The following is a 19482-nucleotide window of genomic DNA, read 5'->3' as shown; positions in this document are numbered from 1 at the left end:
CATTCATTTCACAGATATCACCAAACTGGATGTGGGGATTTATTTTGTGGGAGTGCACATGTGATGAATTAAATAAATAAATTGTCCTTCTTTCCTACACTGGTATCCGGCTTCGGTGTAGTAAGTGAAATTGAGTTATTATTACAAAAATTATGTTGTTCTGACAAGAATAACAAAGAATGTTGTACCTATTTTCAATGTTGGGCGGTACTGTACCCTTTCAAACAATATCAACGAATCGTTGTTGGAGTCGGACACCCCCACTGAGATATCTTGCTGTAACAGTTTGAAGGTACGTAAAATGGAAGATAGATCAATCGTTGTTAAAATATGTGGCACATTTGGCGTCATTGATAGAATACTAGGGAAATGCAATCAGTCTAGAAAAGAGATTGGTTACGAAGGATCCGTGCGCCCTACTCTAGATTACTGCTCAATTGTATGGGACCCAAACCAAACAGGACTAATAGGGAATACCGAACGTACACAGAGAAGGGAAGCTCGGGCGGTCACAGGTTTCTCTGACCCGTGAAAGAGTGTCACTGAGATGTTGAAAGAACTGAACTGGATGACGCTTGAAGGTAGACGCAAACTATCAAGAGAAAAACTAATTAAAGCATCAAGATCCAGTGTTAAATTACGAAATTAGTAACATACAACAACGCTCAACGTATGGCTTCCGTAGATATCTCAAGGAAGACTGGGCTATTTACAGCACTCACAGAGGCTTTCAAACATTTTCCTTGCATTCCCGAAGCGACTCCAACCGGAAAAAGTCTTAATAACGGGGAAGTACGATGTGCCATGCTTTCATTAGCAGAGTATGGATGTGAACGGCAACGGCAAACGTCTTGCGATTACCCATGAGATGTTTCTCTAGCCCTATCTAAACTACGAGGGTGAGTCTAATGAAAACCTTAAATATTTTTTTTAAATATTGTTTACTGTGCAGAAGTGGTACAAAGCTGTATCACTTTTCAACATAATCTCCCCCACGCTCAATGCAAGTCCTCCAGCGCTTACAAAGTGCATAAATTCCTTTAGGAAAAAATTCGTTTGGTTGTCCGTGCAACCACTCACGCACCGCGCGGCGTACCTCTTCATCAGAACGGAACTTCGTTCCTCCCATTGCGTCTTTTGAGTGGTCCAAACATATGGAAATCACGTGGGGCAAGGTCTGGTGAGTGTGGTGGATGAAGAAGACACTCAAAATGCAGGTCTGTGATTGTTGCAACTGTTGCACGGGTAGTGTGGGGCCTTGCATTGTCATTTTGCAAAAGGACATCTGCTGACAGCAATCCACGTCGCTTTGATTTGATTGCAGACCGCAGATGATTTTTTTAGGAGATCTGTGTATGAAACACTGGTGACAGTGGTCCCACATACAATGCTCTATAGTGACGCCTTTTTTCCTCCAAAAGAGAGTCACCATAACATTCCCCGCTGACGGTTCTCTTCGAAACTTCTTTGGTTCTGGTGATGAGAAATGGCGCCATTCGTTGCTCGCTCTCTTCGTTTCCGGTTGGTGGAAGTGAAACCAGGTTTCGTCTCCAGTAACGATTCTTGCAAGGAAGCCATCACCTTCTTGTTCAAAGCGCCGAAGAAGTTCTTCACAAGCATCAACACGTCGTTCTCTCATTTCAGGAGTCAGCTGCCGTGCCACCCATCTTGCAGACACTTTGTGAAACTGGAGCACATCATGCACAATATGGTGTGCTGACCCATGACTAATCTGTAAACATGCTGCAATGTCTTTCAGTGTCAATCGGCGGTTTTCCTTCAATATGGCTTCAACTGCTGCAATGTTCTGTGGAGTCACAACTCTTTGTGCCTGGCCTGGACGAGGAGCATCTTCCACTTAAGTGACACCATTTGCGAAGTTCCTACTCCATTCATAGACTTGCTGCTGTGGCAAACATGCATCACCGTACTGAACCTTAATTCATCGATCAATTTCAATAGGTTTCACACCTTCACTGCGCAAAAACCGAATAACAGAACGCTCTTCTTCCCAGGTGCAAGTCGCAAGTGTGGCGGCCATCTTTATACTGATACTGCGACGGTATGTGTGCATCTGCACTATGCTGCCACCTACAGGCAATTCTGCACGTTGTTTGTAGCACGCTTACCCACTTACAGGATAACGGCGCAAAATTTCGATTTGTTATTACAAATTTAAGGTTTTCATTTGACTCACCCTCGTATATTTAGGAAAACTAAAATATTTTAAGCCGAACATAGTGAAGAGGTGTACTCAGCGATGTCTGTCTCTTAGACTTTAGGCATATCAGCACTGAGCAGGTCACCGCATTCCTGGTCAACACGCGTTCTCCGGCAGAGTGAACGGAGCCGGCTGCGTCCACACTGCCGCCTGACCGGTCGTTGCTATGAGCTGGCCTGAGGCGTCACCCGTGGCACTGCAGTAGCCGCCACAGCAGAGAGCGCTTCCGGGCCCTGTCTGCTCACGCAGTACTTCCTCCAACAGCATTATCTCGTCTCAGGAGCACTTGGCGAACCTGCATGCGCTGAACCCGATAGAGCCATGTCTATTATCAACATAGTCCTTACGTCGCTCGAGTTTAACTGCAGAGCTTTACATTTTCAAGAGTTTTAGCGCTGTTAAAAGCCCGTTATGTCTTCCTGCGTATGTAGAAATTAGCAATCAGAATTCTGTCCTCGAGACTGAAAGAAAAGGGGAACGAATTTATATGTGTCTTCACCCGCAAATCTCTTCTTATGTTTCAGATATGTTGCCTAGTTGAAAAAATTGTCACTACAATTTCCGTCTCAAACTGACACGACAGCTGACAGCGCTTCTGGGAATCCAGGCCAGGGAACAACCCTGACGACAAATGCGGCTCAGCGATCGTAGAAATGACCGTGACCCACCCTCTGCAGTGCTTCTAAATAATAACTGCCCCAGATGTCTACAATACGTTTTCTTAAGCAAGCACCGACTGAACACGGGGAATGCAGCCTAATTGGATGTAATAAACAATTAAATAGTGAGAAGTGGAGTGGAAATAAAATACTAAAAAATGCAGTCAGCACAGTGACGCCAACAGCTTGGACTCATTGAATACACAGCTCTTCGTCAGATTACAGAAGTTAAGCAACGTCGGGCGTGGCCGATATTTAGATGGCTAATCGCCTGGGTGCGCCACGCATTGTTGGTAGCTTGCCCCTTGCCTTTCCGGAAGAAGGAAGTAGGAGACGTTGCCTGAAAATACTAAACAACAGACTTCGTGATAATATTATAGTTTGAATTTCACTTTGTCCAAAGTGTGTCATGGAGTGAGGCCATGTGACAATTTTAAACAGGTATTCCATCGAATGCGAATGTTATATTCATCGGCCTCCTTGGTACTATTCGAGACGAGTAGCCTATGTCCCGATAATGGGTATAGTCTCTCCCTTCTCTCCGCATCATACGACGCAAAGTTGACTCAACACTACACGCATACAGACACACTCACGCACACTCATAGTACAGTCATTTACACGTATCAGATGCAGTTACAACACGCCTCTCACACTTCGCGAAGGAAAGGTGCCAGTGCTCGCGAAGGATAGCAAATACCTTTCCGATTATGTGGCTGTGGTTGCCCTTCCGGGTCTACTAGCCAACCATGCCATTCCACTTTACTGTCAACACAGTTACGTAGTTCAGTTGAAACTGTACGTTGTGTCTTAAATTAAAACACAAAGAAAGATCATGGCCTTATACAAAAATTATGTAATTATTATGGATTTCGACTTAAAGTTTAAGTAATTAACGCTTCTATGCTTGATCTATATCATTCACACATTCACATACCCTGAGTCTATTGCACTTATTATGTCTAAAATTAGATTTTAAATAAAAACAAGTGCTTATGGATTATTATTGTACACAAATGTCTCGTTTTTGTGTTTATCAGTATAAGGCAGATGAGATAATTTTTATTGATTTTATTAAGTTTAAAAGTGTATATTTTTGAACCCTGAGTACCTTTCGTTGAGTAAAGTATATTATGAAAGGAAAGCTGAAACGTAAGCAACCACTATTATTTGTCACTAATCGTTCACAGATTGAGAAACCAAACTATTAACATTAAAAGCTTCACAGTTTCTGCAGTTGTTGCACACCACACTGTCATGGTTCTGGCACACATGTCTTGTACACTTGCAGCACAGTGTTCGTTTCCCTGTCCTTTGAAGCAGGACGCAATGAACAATTTCTCTTCTGATGACTCATCATACTGTGGCTGTTGCCATTCCTGTTTGGTGTTTGAGGAATAGTAATGAGCTTCTCCATATCCAGGTTTACAGATATCTGTAGACAACGATTGCAAGACCTGCTGATCATAAACGGTTGGTTCAAGTCCAACAGAAAAAGTTCCCTGACTGGGATATCCCAGCCTTTATGTACTTACAGGGTGTTTCAAAAATGACCGGTATATTTGAAACGGCAATAAAAACTAAGCGAGCAGCGATAGAAATACACCGTTTGTTGCAATATGCTTGGGACAACAGTACATTTTCAGGCGGACAAACTTTCGAAATTACAGTAGTTACAATTTTCAACAACAGATGGCGCTGCAAGTGATGTGAAAGATATAGAAGACAACGCAGTCTGTGGGTGCGCCATTCTGTACGTCGTCTTTCTGCTGTAAGCGTGTGCTGTTCACAACGTGCAAGTGTGCTGTAGACAACATGGTTTATTCCTTAGAACAGAGGATTTTTCTGGTGTTGGAATTCCACCGCCTAGAACACAGAGTTGTTGCAACAAGACGAAGTTTTCAACGGAGGTTTAATGTAACCAAAGGACCGAAAAGTGATACAATAAAGGATCTGTTTGAAAAATTTCAACGGACTGGGAACGTGTCGGATGAACGTGCTGGAATGGTAGGGCGACCGCGTACGGCAACCACAGAGGGCAACGCGCAGCTAGTGCAGCAGGTGATCCAACAGCGGCCTCGGGTTTCCGTTCGCCGTGTTGCAGCTGCGGTCCAAATGACGCCAACGTCCACGTATCGTCTCATGCGCCAGAGTTTACACCTCTATCCATACAAAATTCAAACGCGGCAACCCCTCAGCGCCGCTACCATTGTTGCACGAGAGACATTCGCTAACGATATAGTGCACAGGATTGATGACGGCGATATGCATGTGGGCAGCATTTGGTTTACTGACGAAGCTTATTTTTACCTGGACGGCTTCGTCAATAAACAGAACTGGCGCATATGGGGAACCGAAAAGCCCCATGTTGCAGTCCCATCGTCCCTGCATCCTCAAAAAGTACTGGTCTGGGCCGCCATTTCCTCCAAAGGAATCATTGGCCCATTTTTCAGATCCGAAACGATTACTGCATCACGCTATCTGGACATTCTTCGTGAATTTGTGGCGGTACAAACTGCCTTAGACGACAATGCGAACACCTCGTGGTTTATGCAAGATGGTGCCCGGCCACATCGCACGGCCGACGTCTTTAATTTCCTGAATGAATATTTCGATTATCGTGTGATTGCTTTGGGCTATCTGAAACATACAGGAGGCGGCGTGGATTGGCCTCCCTATTCGCCAGACATGAACCCCTGTGACTTCTTTCTGTGGGGACACTTGAAAGACCAGGTGTACCGCCAGAATCCAGAAACAATTGAACAGCTGAAGCAGTACATCTCATCTGCATGTGAAGCCATTCCGCCAGACACGTTGTCAAAGGTTTCAGGTAATTTCATTCAGAGACTACGCCATATTATTGCTACGCATGGTGGATATGTGGAAAATATCGTACTATAGAGTTTCACAGACCGCAGCGCCATCTGTTGTTGAAAATTGTAACTACTGTAATTTCTAAAGTTTGCCTGAAAATGTACTGTTGTCCCAAGCATATTGCAACAAACGGTGTATTTCTATCGCTGCTCGTTTAGTTTTTATTGCCGTTTCAAATATACCTGTCATTTTTGAAACACCCTGTAAATATGGAGCAAAAGTCCCCAGAAGGCAAAGACTTCTTCTTTAGTTACGAGTTCATTTTTCGTGGTACAAAAACTGTTCTTGCCTCTAGGTTTGTGCACCTCACAGTTTTATCCACAAAGGGTAAAGGAATAAATAAATCCCAAGCAGTTTTGTGGTGTAGGTGACTATGCTCCTTGCTGGTACTGGTATAAATCTTGCCAATTAGAGTGGAGAGGTTTTATTTGCACGTATTGGGGGCGGGGGAGGGGGCATGGGGAGTGAGTGCAGGTGGGCCCATTTATTCCGTAGAATACCATATGGGGCAATACATATGTTAGCAGATTCACTGAGTCCTGTCCAGATGCATTATTACCTACATATGCATCATCATCGGCATCACCATCATCATCATCACCACTACTTCTTCGTGCAAAGAGTTGTATGCTGATGCCTGAGGAACACCTTCATGGTTTTCATGTAAAGCAGTGCTTATATCTGACAGGATATCACCATCCTCAGGTACCCATTGTGTAACAACTTTTTCTTAGACATAGATTCAGACACTGTATCTGAAAAAGAATAAAATGAAGAAATGACCTAAATACACTCTTCTTCTATGAACTGTTGTTCATGATATTGTTTAGTGTTGAAAATGACATTTACCTTTCTTCCAAATGAGTATCGAATATCAAACACAACACTGCTCTATAGCAAAGTACTGTCGTGTTTCGAGAGGAAGTGTGAAGGACACTTAGCTACTGTAAAGGGGTCTTACCTCAGTAGGCTCTTTGTTGAGAGGAAGATAGCGGATGCTGTCTCTAGAATTTCAACTACTACTGGCCTACAAGCTGTAAGTGGTGTGGAGTACGGAACTCGATGACGATAAGTAAGGAATCAGAGTAGAAGTTGTTAGAAGTCCCCTCTACTGTATAACTTCAAAGGCTCCCCTGCCACTGGCTCTCAACCCAACTACTCGTTACTGGCCCATCGGCAGCTATACGAAGACATCTCGGCAGTAACAGCTGACACCTAGGCAGTCGGAAAGTCCAGCTTCCAGTGACCTCCCATGTAGAGGAAGTGTCTACTGGTGGCTGTGGTGCTCTACTCTACCTCACTTCCCGAACTTTCGGAGCCACTAGTCACCTACAAAGTGCTCTTACAACCATATTAGGTTAGGTCTTGCAGCTCTGTCCTGCTGCCGACTTTGGCCTTCGGTCAGACTCTCCCCTATTCGTCGCCAGGTGTTGCGAGGCCCATTTGTGTTGCTATCACGTTCAAACACTGTGGCAATGTTGGCCAGCCACAGTGGAGCAGTACCTAACTTTTCATTTAAGTGTATGGTGCATGGAAATGTGATCTGCAAAAGTCGTTCAACATTTCTGTACTGCTTCACACACTTGTAACCATCTACTGCCATCTTTCTCTCTTTTACATAACACAGGCGTGCACTATGTGACAACTGAACAAAGTTGTAAGCTGTAATAATGCATTTTATGCGATCACAAAATCGCTTATGTGTGAGAGTTATGTATTCTCTGAATTCCAACAAACTGTAACTGATTACAATCCAATACCCCGAATAAACGCTGCCAGAGATACGTTGAGCCCGAAACGGGTGTCTCGTAAACTGATAGTACCGCAAAAACACAGGGAATGTGGTGCACTTCCTGAAATCTGAGTGCCAGATGATCTGCCAGAAATTCGACCTCAGGTCGAGGGAGGAAAAGACCTTAACACCGCGGAAATTCCTCGGTTTTTCTGTGACGAACAGTCTCGGGCTCAATAACTGTATTTATTTGACGTGAATCGGGATTTAATTGGAAGGATTTCCCCAGATTTTCTATTATGCGTAACGATATGTTATAAGCAGACATGGCAGGCTGAGCCATCACTTTGTTTAACATTCTGTTGATTTCAAGAAACAGCCTGTAAGGGTGTACTCGTACGTGCGGAATCGGATAGGGGGGCCTGAAGAATTTTGTGTGCTCCTTGATTTTGAACTAATACGTGAATCTATTTATCGCTCTTGTGTTTGGTGAAAATATTTCCGAATTGTCTATATGTATCTCATGCAGCTGCTTTCTTTCATTCTCTCCTATACTCCCAAGACTATGGCACTTTTCTTCAGTTACATTTAAATATCTACATCCACCTCTTTTTCTTCAAGTGCGTACAATGCACAATAGTGTCAAAGTGGAATTACTTCGTCTTCCTGTTGGTGACATCTGTAGCTAAGTTTCAGACAGCTTGGCGGAAGTTCAGCCTGAACCGCGTGTCCTTCAAACTTGATGACACGTGGACCACCCTGCCTAAGTGTAACCTCACCTGTCTCCAAATCAATATTGGCTTCACGTTGATTCAGAAAATCTATGCAAAAATATCAAATCGATACTGAGATGGGGCAACACGAGATAATTAGTTTCTAGTGGATGGCTCTGGTACACTACTTCCATTCTTGTTTGTAAGTGCATGTCAGTGTGCTTTCCTATTTGCAACCCCATAATTCAGATTTTGCTTAAACTCGTTACTGATCAAGTCTAGTCTGTCACGCATAGTTTGTAAGCGTTCTGCAATATAGCCTATACTTGACTACCACTGTCGAAAATGTTTGACAACTATTGTTTTCTCACGACGATATTTAACGCGAATGTATGTCTTTCATAACAGGTTGACTGCTCAGAATAGTTCGAATGGCTCTGAGCACTATGTAACTGAACATCGGAGGTCATCAGTCCCCTTGAACTTAGAACTACAGTAACCTAACTAACCTAAGGACATCACATACATCCATGCCCGAGGCAGTATTGGAACCTGCGACCGTAGCAGTCCCGCGGTTCCGGACTGAAGCGCTTAGAACCGCTCGGCCATCGCTGCCGGCGGTTGACTGCTCTCACCGACAATATTTGTCAGATGCATTCATACTCCAATAAGTTTATTCGGTTCAATCCGATCAGTCAGGTGGGTGAATTTCGAGCCGTGTCCTTACCAGCGAATCTTTACTATTGCTGTGCAATCCCAGCCCTCTCCTCTGTCGTAATGAGTTTAAGCAAAATCTGAATTATGCGGGTGCTAATAGGAAATTTCCATCTGTCCACCGCGTTCTCTCCAATTACAGTAGAACTACTAGCGTTCGTCGCTATACCCATTCCTATTGTCATTTCTAAAACTGTTATGCCTTTCATACTGTGCACCTTTAAATTAAGGCTGGTTGTTTCCAAAGCCACTGCCGCAGTTACTACGTCCGTTATTTCAAAGTCTGTCTTCTGTTTACGTGAGTACGCATTAGTCGATTGTATTCGTATCGATTTTGTACAGTGTGCCACCTGGGTGAAATAAAATATGACTAGTTTGTAATAAAGTGGGAGCTTCATGTAGCAAACTCGGATCATTTCTGATACACTACATGCTGTGCCCAGAAATATTTTTAATAAGGATTCAAAATGTTTCAGTGGGGTTCTGAAACCAAATGATTTTAAATCCCGACGCAGCATGGTTTTACGTATAGTCCGGTCATGCGTCCAGCACGACCGATAGTTGCTGAAAACAGCGTCCCGTAATTCTTTGTAGGTACGGCAGGAAGGTGCTGTGTCCCCTATCTTTTCAGTCGACGGATCTTCTACGTGCCCGTATATAAATTCAAGTTTGTACGCTGGTGGCCAATCTAGAGGCAATGTCCTGACAAATTGGACGCAGAAATTTTTGGGATAACTCTGAAAATTCTGAACGGAATGGAAGTGCTTGTGATCAAAGGATGACATACCGTTTACTAGTGCTGTCTGTACAGTTATCCTCATGTTTAATCAACGATTCTGTACAACGCCTAAGGCGATCTAAAACTTGGAACACGCTGTCTGGCTAGTACTGACTCATCGGTTCTGCTGCCAGACACATTTTTGACAATCACAGTGTCTGTCATCGCTACACATGGTGCAACGTTGTCCACTGAAACCTCTTGCTCACATCTACGATCACGTTGTACATTATGACAATATCTTTTTTCAGTAACGGCTATGGAATCCTGCGATCCCTTTAGCTCATGGAAGATGTGCTTTTGTTCCGCAGTAATGTCCTTCTGTTTATCAGTTATCATTTTCAAATCTGTTGTACTCTGTTCCAAAGTTTATTGTCTATTTTCTCTTTGGTTTCCCGAACAATCTGTCGGCCCTGATTTTGTACTTCGACTAATAGCTTTTGGGTCTTTGCCGCTGCGCTTCGAACGACTTTGACATGTTTCTTCGTTACGCAAACACGCTTTTGTGCCTGCACCGCATTTAACCTTGCCACTCGAGCGTCTTTCTTTGCCTGGAGAGCCATAGTTTTCCATTCGGATGCTACGCCTTTCACTTCGTTCAAATCATCAGTCACCTTGTGGACCGCCTCTCCAATTTCTGTTGTAAATTTTTCCAATTATCTTCCACCTATCTTCTTTTCTAAACGTCCTCCCTGTTCTTTTCCCTCCTCTTCCTATCGCCTACCCTGTTTTTTTCTCCAATCTCGTATTTCTTTTTCCCCCTTTTGCCTTGCCTTTCCCACCTCTCTCCTTTCCTCGTCACTGGTTCTCTGTTTCTTTTCCTTCTTTCGAGTCTCCTCTGAGGCGCTAAACATTTTTAAAAGCACGTCTGATTTTGACTCAGGTTCTGTGTTACGTGTCGGTGATGCCCCTCATGAACTACACTCGCTACGACCAGGAGGTCGTGGGACTTATCCCTTATACCAAGTGAAACTTTTTGTATATACTACCTCGTAAACTTTTCTGTGAGCAATGACATCATCGTCAAAACTATTATCCACAGAGCCGACTTGCAAATTTCTGCATGGAACTTTTCCACTGGGGCTGTTCGCAGGACTGCTGTGTCGCTCCGCACAAGAATTAATCTCGTCCTGTGACGTGTCAGATCAGCTTTCCCTCTGTGATTCCATATTTTCCACAGAATTACGGATGCAACTCTCACACTCAGCCTTTCCCCCGCTTCTTGTTGACTTACAAAAAACATACACACAAAGTTCGTGAGGTAATCGTAACGCTTGAAACCTGTCAAACATGAATGAACATGTACACAAAAAAGATATCAGTGTCACCCTCCGGAATAAACACAACGCCGTAGACAATGCAACTGCGTGAATCACAGAGTGAGGCAGAAACCACAACCCACATAAAATAACGAGAAATAAATCACATTTTTAGTATATTCAGGCAAGCGATACACACTAACTATTCTACGTCACTACTGATACCACTGGGTCTCAGTTAATTGAAAGCAGAACGTGCCTGTAACAAGAAAGAGTGAAACAAAATACTTCGTGCACAATTCTTACATTACTGGCATTGACTTTGCACCAGTAACGAATACAGTGTACATTGTTTCACTGTGGATCGGACAATATAAATTATTATTATTTTGAGATTTTCTTCATTACGGAGGCTTATCTCCAACATAATAATTTACTCTGAAATTACTATACAAAGAATAAACGTTCTTAAACTATATTTTCAAAATATTCCTCCAGGTGTTTCGACCTTGTGTGTCCTCTTTCTCTGCGCCCATTCTCCTCATTATGTGCTGTACATTTTGGAGCCAGGTGGTCATAGGTCTTCCTCTTCTTCTTCTTCTCCCCTCAGGTTCCCACTCCAATATCGATTATGTTGGTCTGGCTTCCTCCATCCGCCGTACATGGCCGTACCACTGTAATTTCTTCCTATCCATTACGTCATATATTCTTTCTTTTATTTCCATTCTCCTTCTTATTTCGGTGTTCCTTATCTTCTCTTTCCTAGAGAGTCTTGCCTATCTTCTGCAGAAGTCCATCTCTAGAGCTTGTAATTTTATAATGTGCTTCAGGTTAATTATCCAGGTCTCCGTTCCATACAGAATGACACTCTCTAACATAGATTTGTATATTAATTTTTTAGTTCTGCTCATTACATTGCTGGTCCATAAGACTGAGTTAAGCATCCTAATGACCTTCCGTCCCTACTAACTCTTTTATTGATTTCTGACTGATTTTCCCGCGGTTTCTAAAATAGATCCCAAATAACAGAATGTATTTATGTTTTTGATTTAGTTTCTTTCAATGTATAGCTCATATGCATCATTAGTGAAGTATTATGTTTTTGTTAATTAATATTCAAACCACAAGTTTTGTATGCTACTGCTTGTTGATTACACATATAGTTAGCATCCTCCCCATCTTGTGCTACGACTACTTGATTATCAGCAAACAACAAATAATGTAGGTAAATTCTTATTCTCTCTTATTTATAATCCCATACTATTACATTTACGAGACCATGTTCTAAGGCTAATATCTAAATAGGTTTTAAATAATGATGGTGACATGAGACAGCCCTGTAAAAGGCCTTTGCTTGTTCTAAATTTCTGTGAAAGTTTATTACCAACTTTCACTTGGCAAATGTTATCTTTATGCATCTGTTGTATCATTTTAATCAAGGAAGGGTTTATGATTGCCATATGTAGTGCTCTCCAAAGTAATTTTCTTGGAACAGCATCATACGGCTTTTCTAGATCTATGAAAATTATTCCTATATTTTTTTATTTTTCCCTATGTTTCTCCAAAATCTGTCGTAATGTGAAAATATGGTTTATACATGATCTCCCAGCCGTGAAACTACATTGTCCTTCTTGGGTTCTAAATTTTTTTCCAGTTTGTTCTTAATTACTTTCGCAAAAATTCTTATTAATGTGTTTCTAACACAAATTCCTCGATAGTTTGAACACATTTTGCGATCCCCTTTCTTAAATATGATATTAATGTAACCTAGCTTCATCTCGTTGGGTATTGAATCTCCATGTATCATTTTGTTGAAGAGCTGTGTTATCAGTTTCACAATTTTGTCACCACCATATTTCGCACACTCCAGACTAATATTGCCTGGTCCAGGTGATTTACCATTCTTTCCTGTTCTCAACGCCTGAAGTACTTCACTTTCTAAAATCTGGATCTCGTCATCTTCATGTCCATTTTCTTCCACTGTTCCCTTTAGATATTCTTCTCTGTCCTCATTTAATAATTTTTGAAAATATTCTTCCCATTCCTTTTGTGCCATCAGTTGGAGACTGGTTTTGCTTTTTGTACCCTGTTGAAGCCGTTTTAATACTGGCCATGCTTCTTTTGCTCTCCCCAAATCCTAATTTGCTGTTAACCTTGCCACATGTTCTTTCCCATGCTTCATTCTTTGCGAGCCTTATTTTTTCCATCACTTCATTCTTCTTTTCGTCGTATATTGATCTTGTTTCTTGTGATTTATCATTAAACCACTGAAGGAACGCATTTCGTTTTTCTCTAACGAGGATCCCTATTTCCTCTGACCACCACTCTGCTGCCCGGTTGTTTGTCGATATTTTAGTAGTTTTCGAGACAATGTTTTGTGACTACATCACGGAGGATACGACTTTTCGTGATCCTGGTTAAGGATCACCAACAACTGAAAGAAGTGGTTGGTTTGTCAAATTTGATGTTGCAGCAGCAGCACCAGTAGTGGTAGTAGTAGTAGCAGTAAAATTAAACAAAGCTCTGCGATCAAACGAACCAACTGACCGCCTCAAGATTGACATCTTCGGCTATTTCGGCAAAGCAAAGTGCGATCTTACTGACAACTCGAATTACAGACTGAGATAAAAGGTGACACCTGACAGAAAAAAGGAAACGCATCTACAAGTTGGCCCTACCAGGTATAGATGGTATAAATTAGAATTAACTGAACAATCTCTCCAAAATAATGGCACAGAGACTATTTTAGCGTTAATATGCAAAGCTGGAGTGTAACGAATTCACATTTATTTTCCTTTATTTTCCTTAATTGGTAAAAATCACACAAAAATATTATAAAAATTAGCAATTCTATCTGACAAATGAGTCTTATGTGTATGTAGACATATGGTGAACATTATTAACAGAGCAAACTGCAGGGATGGATTCCTGACTGGAAATGGAGGAAAAAAGGTCGTATGAAGTGGTGTCCGGAAAAGCATTGTTGCCACGGTAGATGGCGCTGACGAACGAATGACACTTCCTCTGGTCATGTACCGTGAGTTCCTTATGTGTTGCAGGCTGTGTGATTGACACAATGTACTGTAAACAGCAGTATGACCCGGCATATATGTCTGGAACAAGCCGAGATGGTGTTTGTGTACGACCACGCAGTAGGAAACAGTCGAGAGGTAGAACTATACCAAAACAACCACTCTCAGAGACACAAACCGCATCGCACATTTCAACCTTTTTTTGGGCGTTTGTGTAGTCATGGATCCTCTCAGACAGACGAACGTGCAGGGAGGCGACGGAATGTGCGTACACCAGATTTGGAGGACCGGGTTCTAAACTGTATTGAGGCGAACCATAGTACAAGCTCCAGACCAGTGGACCGCGAACATGGCGTAAGCCAAAGTACGATTGTGTGTATTCTGTATGACAACCGTTCCTCTCTGCATTTCCTGCAATTCCATGGAGGCCACATTGAACATCAGTTGTGACGTGGGTGTGATGCAGCTCTGTTCTGTGTATTGGGACGATTTTTTGTCGTTTACACGCGGGGTGGCCATTTTTCGACACATATTCATAAGAGCTTTTTTCCGCAATTTCCAATCAGGAATCTGTACCTGCAGTTTGACGATGTCATTAATGTTCACCAGCCAGAATATTATTATCACCTGCCTAACAGTCGGCATGTCCACCTTTGGCCCAGATAAAAATGGCGACGCGTTAACATTGGCACATGCAAAGATCGTTGGCTGCGGAACCCATCGTTAGGAGTCTTCGGTGCACTATGTGTCCAGACACACCTGAGCTCTGCCCAGCATTAAGGTGTGATATTAGTTCCGCCACAGTTCGCCGCCTGTCCTGTTTTACCAGTCTGTCTAGCGTGCGACGATCGACACTTATAATGAGGGGTGCCGGTCCAACCCCAAGACATCTGGAAGTGCTTTCGGTTTGGTTTCACAACGTGCAGTTCTCGAACACCCGACAAGTCGTGCAGTTTCCGACATGCTTGTACCGAGCCTCCGGGACATCACGATCTGCCCCCCCCCCCCCTCTCAAACTCAAATGGATCGCGTGCCTTCCCTACTCTACACACGGACAGCACGCTCACTGGTACTACCTGCACGGTGAGTGTGTCTGACTAGCAGTCATTCCTCGCCAGTTGTGACGGATTTAAATCGACAGTAGCTCGGTGCGCATTATGTTCTGACTGATCAGTGTATATTATGTTGGCTAAACCGACCAACCGGAATGAAAAGGAATCCTACAGTAAACCTGTAGCAAATCAGTACACCATAGTTGCTAACCGCAAAAGAGTCAAGTTGTTGTTGTTGTTGTTGTTGTGGTCTTCAGTCCTGAGACTGGTTTGATGCAGCTCTCCATGCTACTCTATCCTGTGCAAGCTTCTTCATCTCCCAGTACCTACTGCAACCTACATCCTTCTGAATCTGCTTAGTGTATTCATCTCTTGGTCTCCCCCTACGATTTTTACCCTCCACGCTGCCCTCCAATTCTAAATTGGTGATCTCTTGATGCCTCAGAACATGTTCTACCAACCGATCCCTTCTTCTGGTCAAGTTGTGCCACAAACTCCTCTTGTCCCCAATCCTATTCAGTACCTCCTCATTAGTTATGTGATCTACCCATCTAATCTTCAGCATTCTTCTGTAGCACCGAATTTCAAAAGCTCCTATTCTCTTCTTGTCTAAACTATTTATCGTGCATGTTTCACTTCCATACATGGCTACACTCCATACAAATACTTTTAGAAATGACTTCCTGACACTTAAATCTATACTCGATGTTAACAAATTTCTCTTCTTCAGAAACGCTTTCCTTGCCATTGCCAGTCTACATTTTATATCCTCTCTACTTCGACCATCATCAGTTATTTTGCTGCCCAAATAGCAAAACTCCTTTACTACTTTGTCTCATTTCCTAATCTAATACCCTCAACATCACCCGAGTTAATTCGACTACATTCCATTATCATCGTTTTGCTTTTGCTGATGTCCATCTTATATCCTCCCTTCAAGACACCATCCATTCCGTTCAACTGCTCTTCCAAGTCCTTTGCTGTCTCTGACAGAATTACAATGTCATCGGCGAACCTGAAAGTTTTTATTTCTTCCCCATGGATTTTAATACCTACTCCGAATTTTTCTTTTGTTTCCCTTACTGCTTGCTCAATATACAGATTGAATAACATCGGGGAGAGGCTACAACCCCGTCTTACTCCCTTCCCAACCACTGCTTCCCTTTCATGTCCCTCGACTCTTATAACTGCCATCTGGTTTCTGTACAAATTTTAAATAGCCTTTCGCTCCCTGTATTTTACCCCTGCCACCTTTAGAATTTGAAAGAGAGTATTCCAGTCAACATTGTCAAAAGCTTTCTCTAAGTCTACAAATGCTAGAAACGTAGGTTTGCCTTTCCTTAATCTTTCTTCTAAGATAAGTCGTAAGGTCAGCGTCAAGTTATCTCACCAAAAACTGCACTCTGGAGCACGCAGGCAATAGCACCTTGGGCGCGTGGAAGTACTGTGTGAGAGCCGCGAGATCTATCTGCAACGGCAGGCCAGGCTGCCATATAGGAAGACGGCCCTTGGCCGAATCCCCCAAGTCGGACCTCTTACCACGGAGGACGCCTCTTGAATCTAACGGCGGAAGCCTCTTGAGTCTCACTACCGGAACGGCGGCTGCCGTCCGGAACTAGAACGTCGCCCTAAGGTTATCGCTGACCGAATCAAATACCTCGCTACAGTGGTCGCCTGCCGAATGTTCTGCTCAGAGCACAGTGCGGCTCTCTCCGGCAGGGACACTTTAGGGTTCGTGCCACAGTCAAAAAGTATCCATTGCTCGAAACCGCACTAAGGCGTCACCAATGGCAAAATTTAACCTCAAGACACAAACTTCTACCACATGTCCCTAATACGATGGAGCCAATAAGATCGCTATCCGCTCCAGCAGCGGTAAAACGTACTTAGTAACGCTGACGTCACAGGGCGTGCGTCCAATCGAAAACTACACTCCACCAAAACTAGGCTGAATCCTCATATGACAAAATGAAGATCTCCACGCGGCGCCACAGACTCGTGAGCCGGTCAACATCAAGAAATTCTAGCACAGTCGTTCCCACGCCTAAAATCGTTGCCATTTAGCAAGTGGGTTCCATTACGGATATCGAAGTACACAAATCTAAGTGACACAAAAATAATATCACATTCTTAATAAAATTAATCTGAGGGAATGCAGGACTGTTAAATAAAACAGACCCTTTCCATGGTTTGCTGACAAACTGTGCGATGAGAGAGCATGTTTTGTGAACGTAAACCTAGTTTGTTTTTTAGAAACGTTAAAACAACCTTGTAATTTTGAAAATGCACACACACACACACACACACACACACACACACACACACACACACACACACACACTATATACATGTGTGTGAGATGCCGAGAAAATTAATGCTACCTTGTTTTTAGGATGAACATTATCAACTGTGAAATGAAGTACCTAATTTTATTTACGAAGTACTCATGTACTTCTTATAGTCGCTCTCTAGAAATTTATTTGCAATCCCAAATTTTCGTTTGCGTTTCCTAATTCATGCCTTTTATGAAAACATAAAAAAACAACATACTGAGAATTATTTGGGTGTATTTGCAGTATGGCGTAAAATCTGGTTATAAAAATAGACGTTTCTTCAATAGAACGCGACCCAACGACCATTGTATTACTTTTCTGTAGTCTTCCCACTGCGCCAGCCGTTGTCTGAAATCTACGGTAGTTCAAAGGGCTCAAACCTAGCCCGACGCGAGCGAGAAATCCAATTTTTTTCTAAACGCTTGACCATCTGTAGCTTCCACTTCTGTCACTTTCATTTCTGGCCAAATCCTGCATACATCATAAGTCTGGACGAAATCGGTGATAGTAGGCGTAGTACCCCGCTAAGACTAAAAAAAGTAAACGTAATGCATTTTTGGCAGTCTTAAGACCTATTTTGAAATGGAGGAGACAGGCACTTCGTCATTGACTTATAATATGAATCCTTCCGACATTTTCTTGAAATTGTTTAAGAGATTCATGGAAAACCTAAGTTTAGGTGACAGACTACAAGTAGGCAAGTTGGAGCCTTCATCCTTCCGAACAGAAGTCCAGTCTGTGTAGAGCTGTGTAATCTTATTAGGCTTATCCTCTGTACAGTACTGATTCAAAAATAAGTTATTTTATAATGTAGACAACTAGTGCTACTACCGCTCGTTGTGCACACTATATGAACATTATTTTTTAATAAAACACTACACAGACTGTAAGATGACTTCAGAATGCTGACACCAATACCATAACGACAACCTTTGGTTTCCTTTAGCGTGCCACATCTTCCCATTTGTTTGCGTGAAAAATTGATACACCGTCCACCCATAATGAACGAATTGTTTAGCTTATGAAAGAGGTTAACATAGTTTTATCCGTCACAAAGCTAAAGACAAATATTTTCCGAAAGAAATTTACAGTGCGACAGTGTGGCGGAAAATGACAAACATATTTTGTTATTATAATAATTTATTAATATGATAATTTACGTGTCTCCTTCAATAAGTTAATTTTAACGATCTCTTTTGTCTCCTTTGGCAGTTTATTGTACAAATTTAATCCTCAATAAAATAGTGTTTTATATTTTATGTTTATTCTTTACTGGTAAATGTAAGTTCAGTCTCGAAGTCGTTTCATGGTCACGGAAACAATCGTTTACATAGCGGTTTTTGCAGGTTATGTTGAAAGATGACGATCTAAAACGTTAATGAGTATTCTAATATAAACTGCACATGAATATGTCCTGAGCGTAAATATCGCGTGAGTACAATCCGCAGTGTACGTGTGTGAATTTTGTTACATGTTTCGGCCAGCTTTCGATTTTGGACGTTCTGTACACTTCCACAGATAATCTTTAGTTAGGTAATATCTGTGAGTTTTTGTGTGTGTATCTATTGGTGAACGAAGCAGTGATTATCTTGTGTAATCTTTACCATAACATCGACTCTCTTAGTCACTTCCAGAGGTGCCTGCTCGTTTTCTTTTCGACGTATTAAAGCATTTCCATCCTGATGGCACCGATAACATTGTCCAGAAGTATCTGCCTAGTTCTATCTACGCCAGTCGGTACGGTTCCTATTTTCTAGTAACAGGCATTTTGAGCTGTCCACCTCCCACACCACTAAAAAAGCTTTCCGTAGCCTAAGGCCGACTTTCGTCTCCATGCATCTCCGAACTGTCAGATGTAGCGAGATGCTGTATCTATAAGACCTACGGTTCCTCAAGAACGTAATCTAAGATGTACTTATTTCGGTTAGCGCGGCCAAATGATATTTCTGGAGGTGAAATGTGTTGCAGTTGATTTCCGTAGTGACCGGGTGTGTTATTTCAATTTTGGTGACCTGATTTAGTTAATACTTGCGAGTAAACGGTTTGGACAAGCGGTCCGTTTCGTCTGACATGCAGACGATAACGTGCACTCAGCAATAGTCTCATATTGAAATA

This window comes from Schistocerca nitens, chromosome 8 (genome assembly GCF_023898315.1).
Source record: "Schistocerca nitens isolate TAMUIC-IGC-003100 chromosome 8, iqSchNite1.1, whole genome shotgun sequence".
Taxonomy (NCBI): Eukaryota; Metazoa; Arthropoda; class Insecta; order Orthoptera; family Acrididae; genus Schistocerca; species Schistocerca nitens.
Note: the sequence above shows the minus strand (reverse complement) of the source record.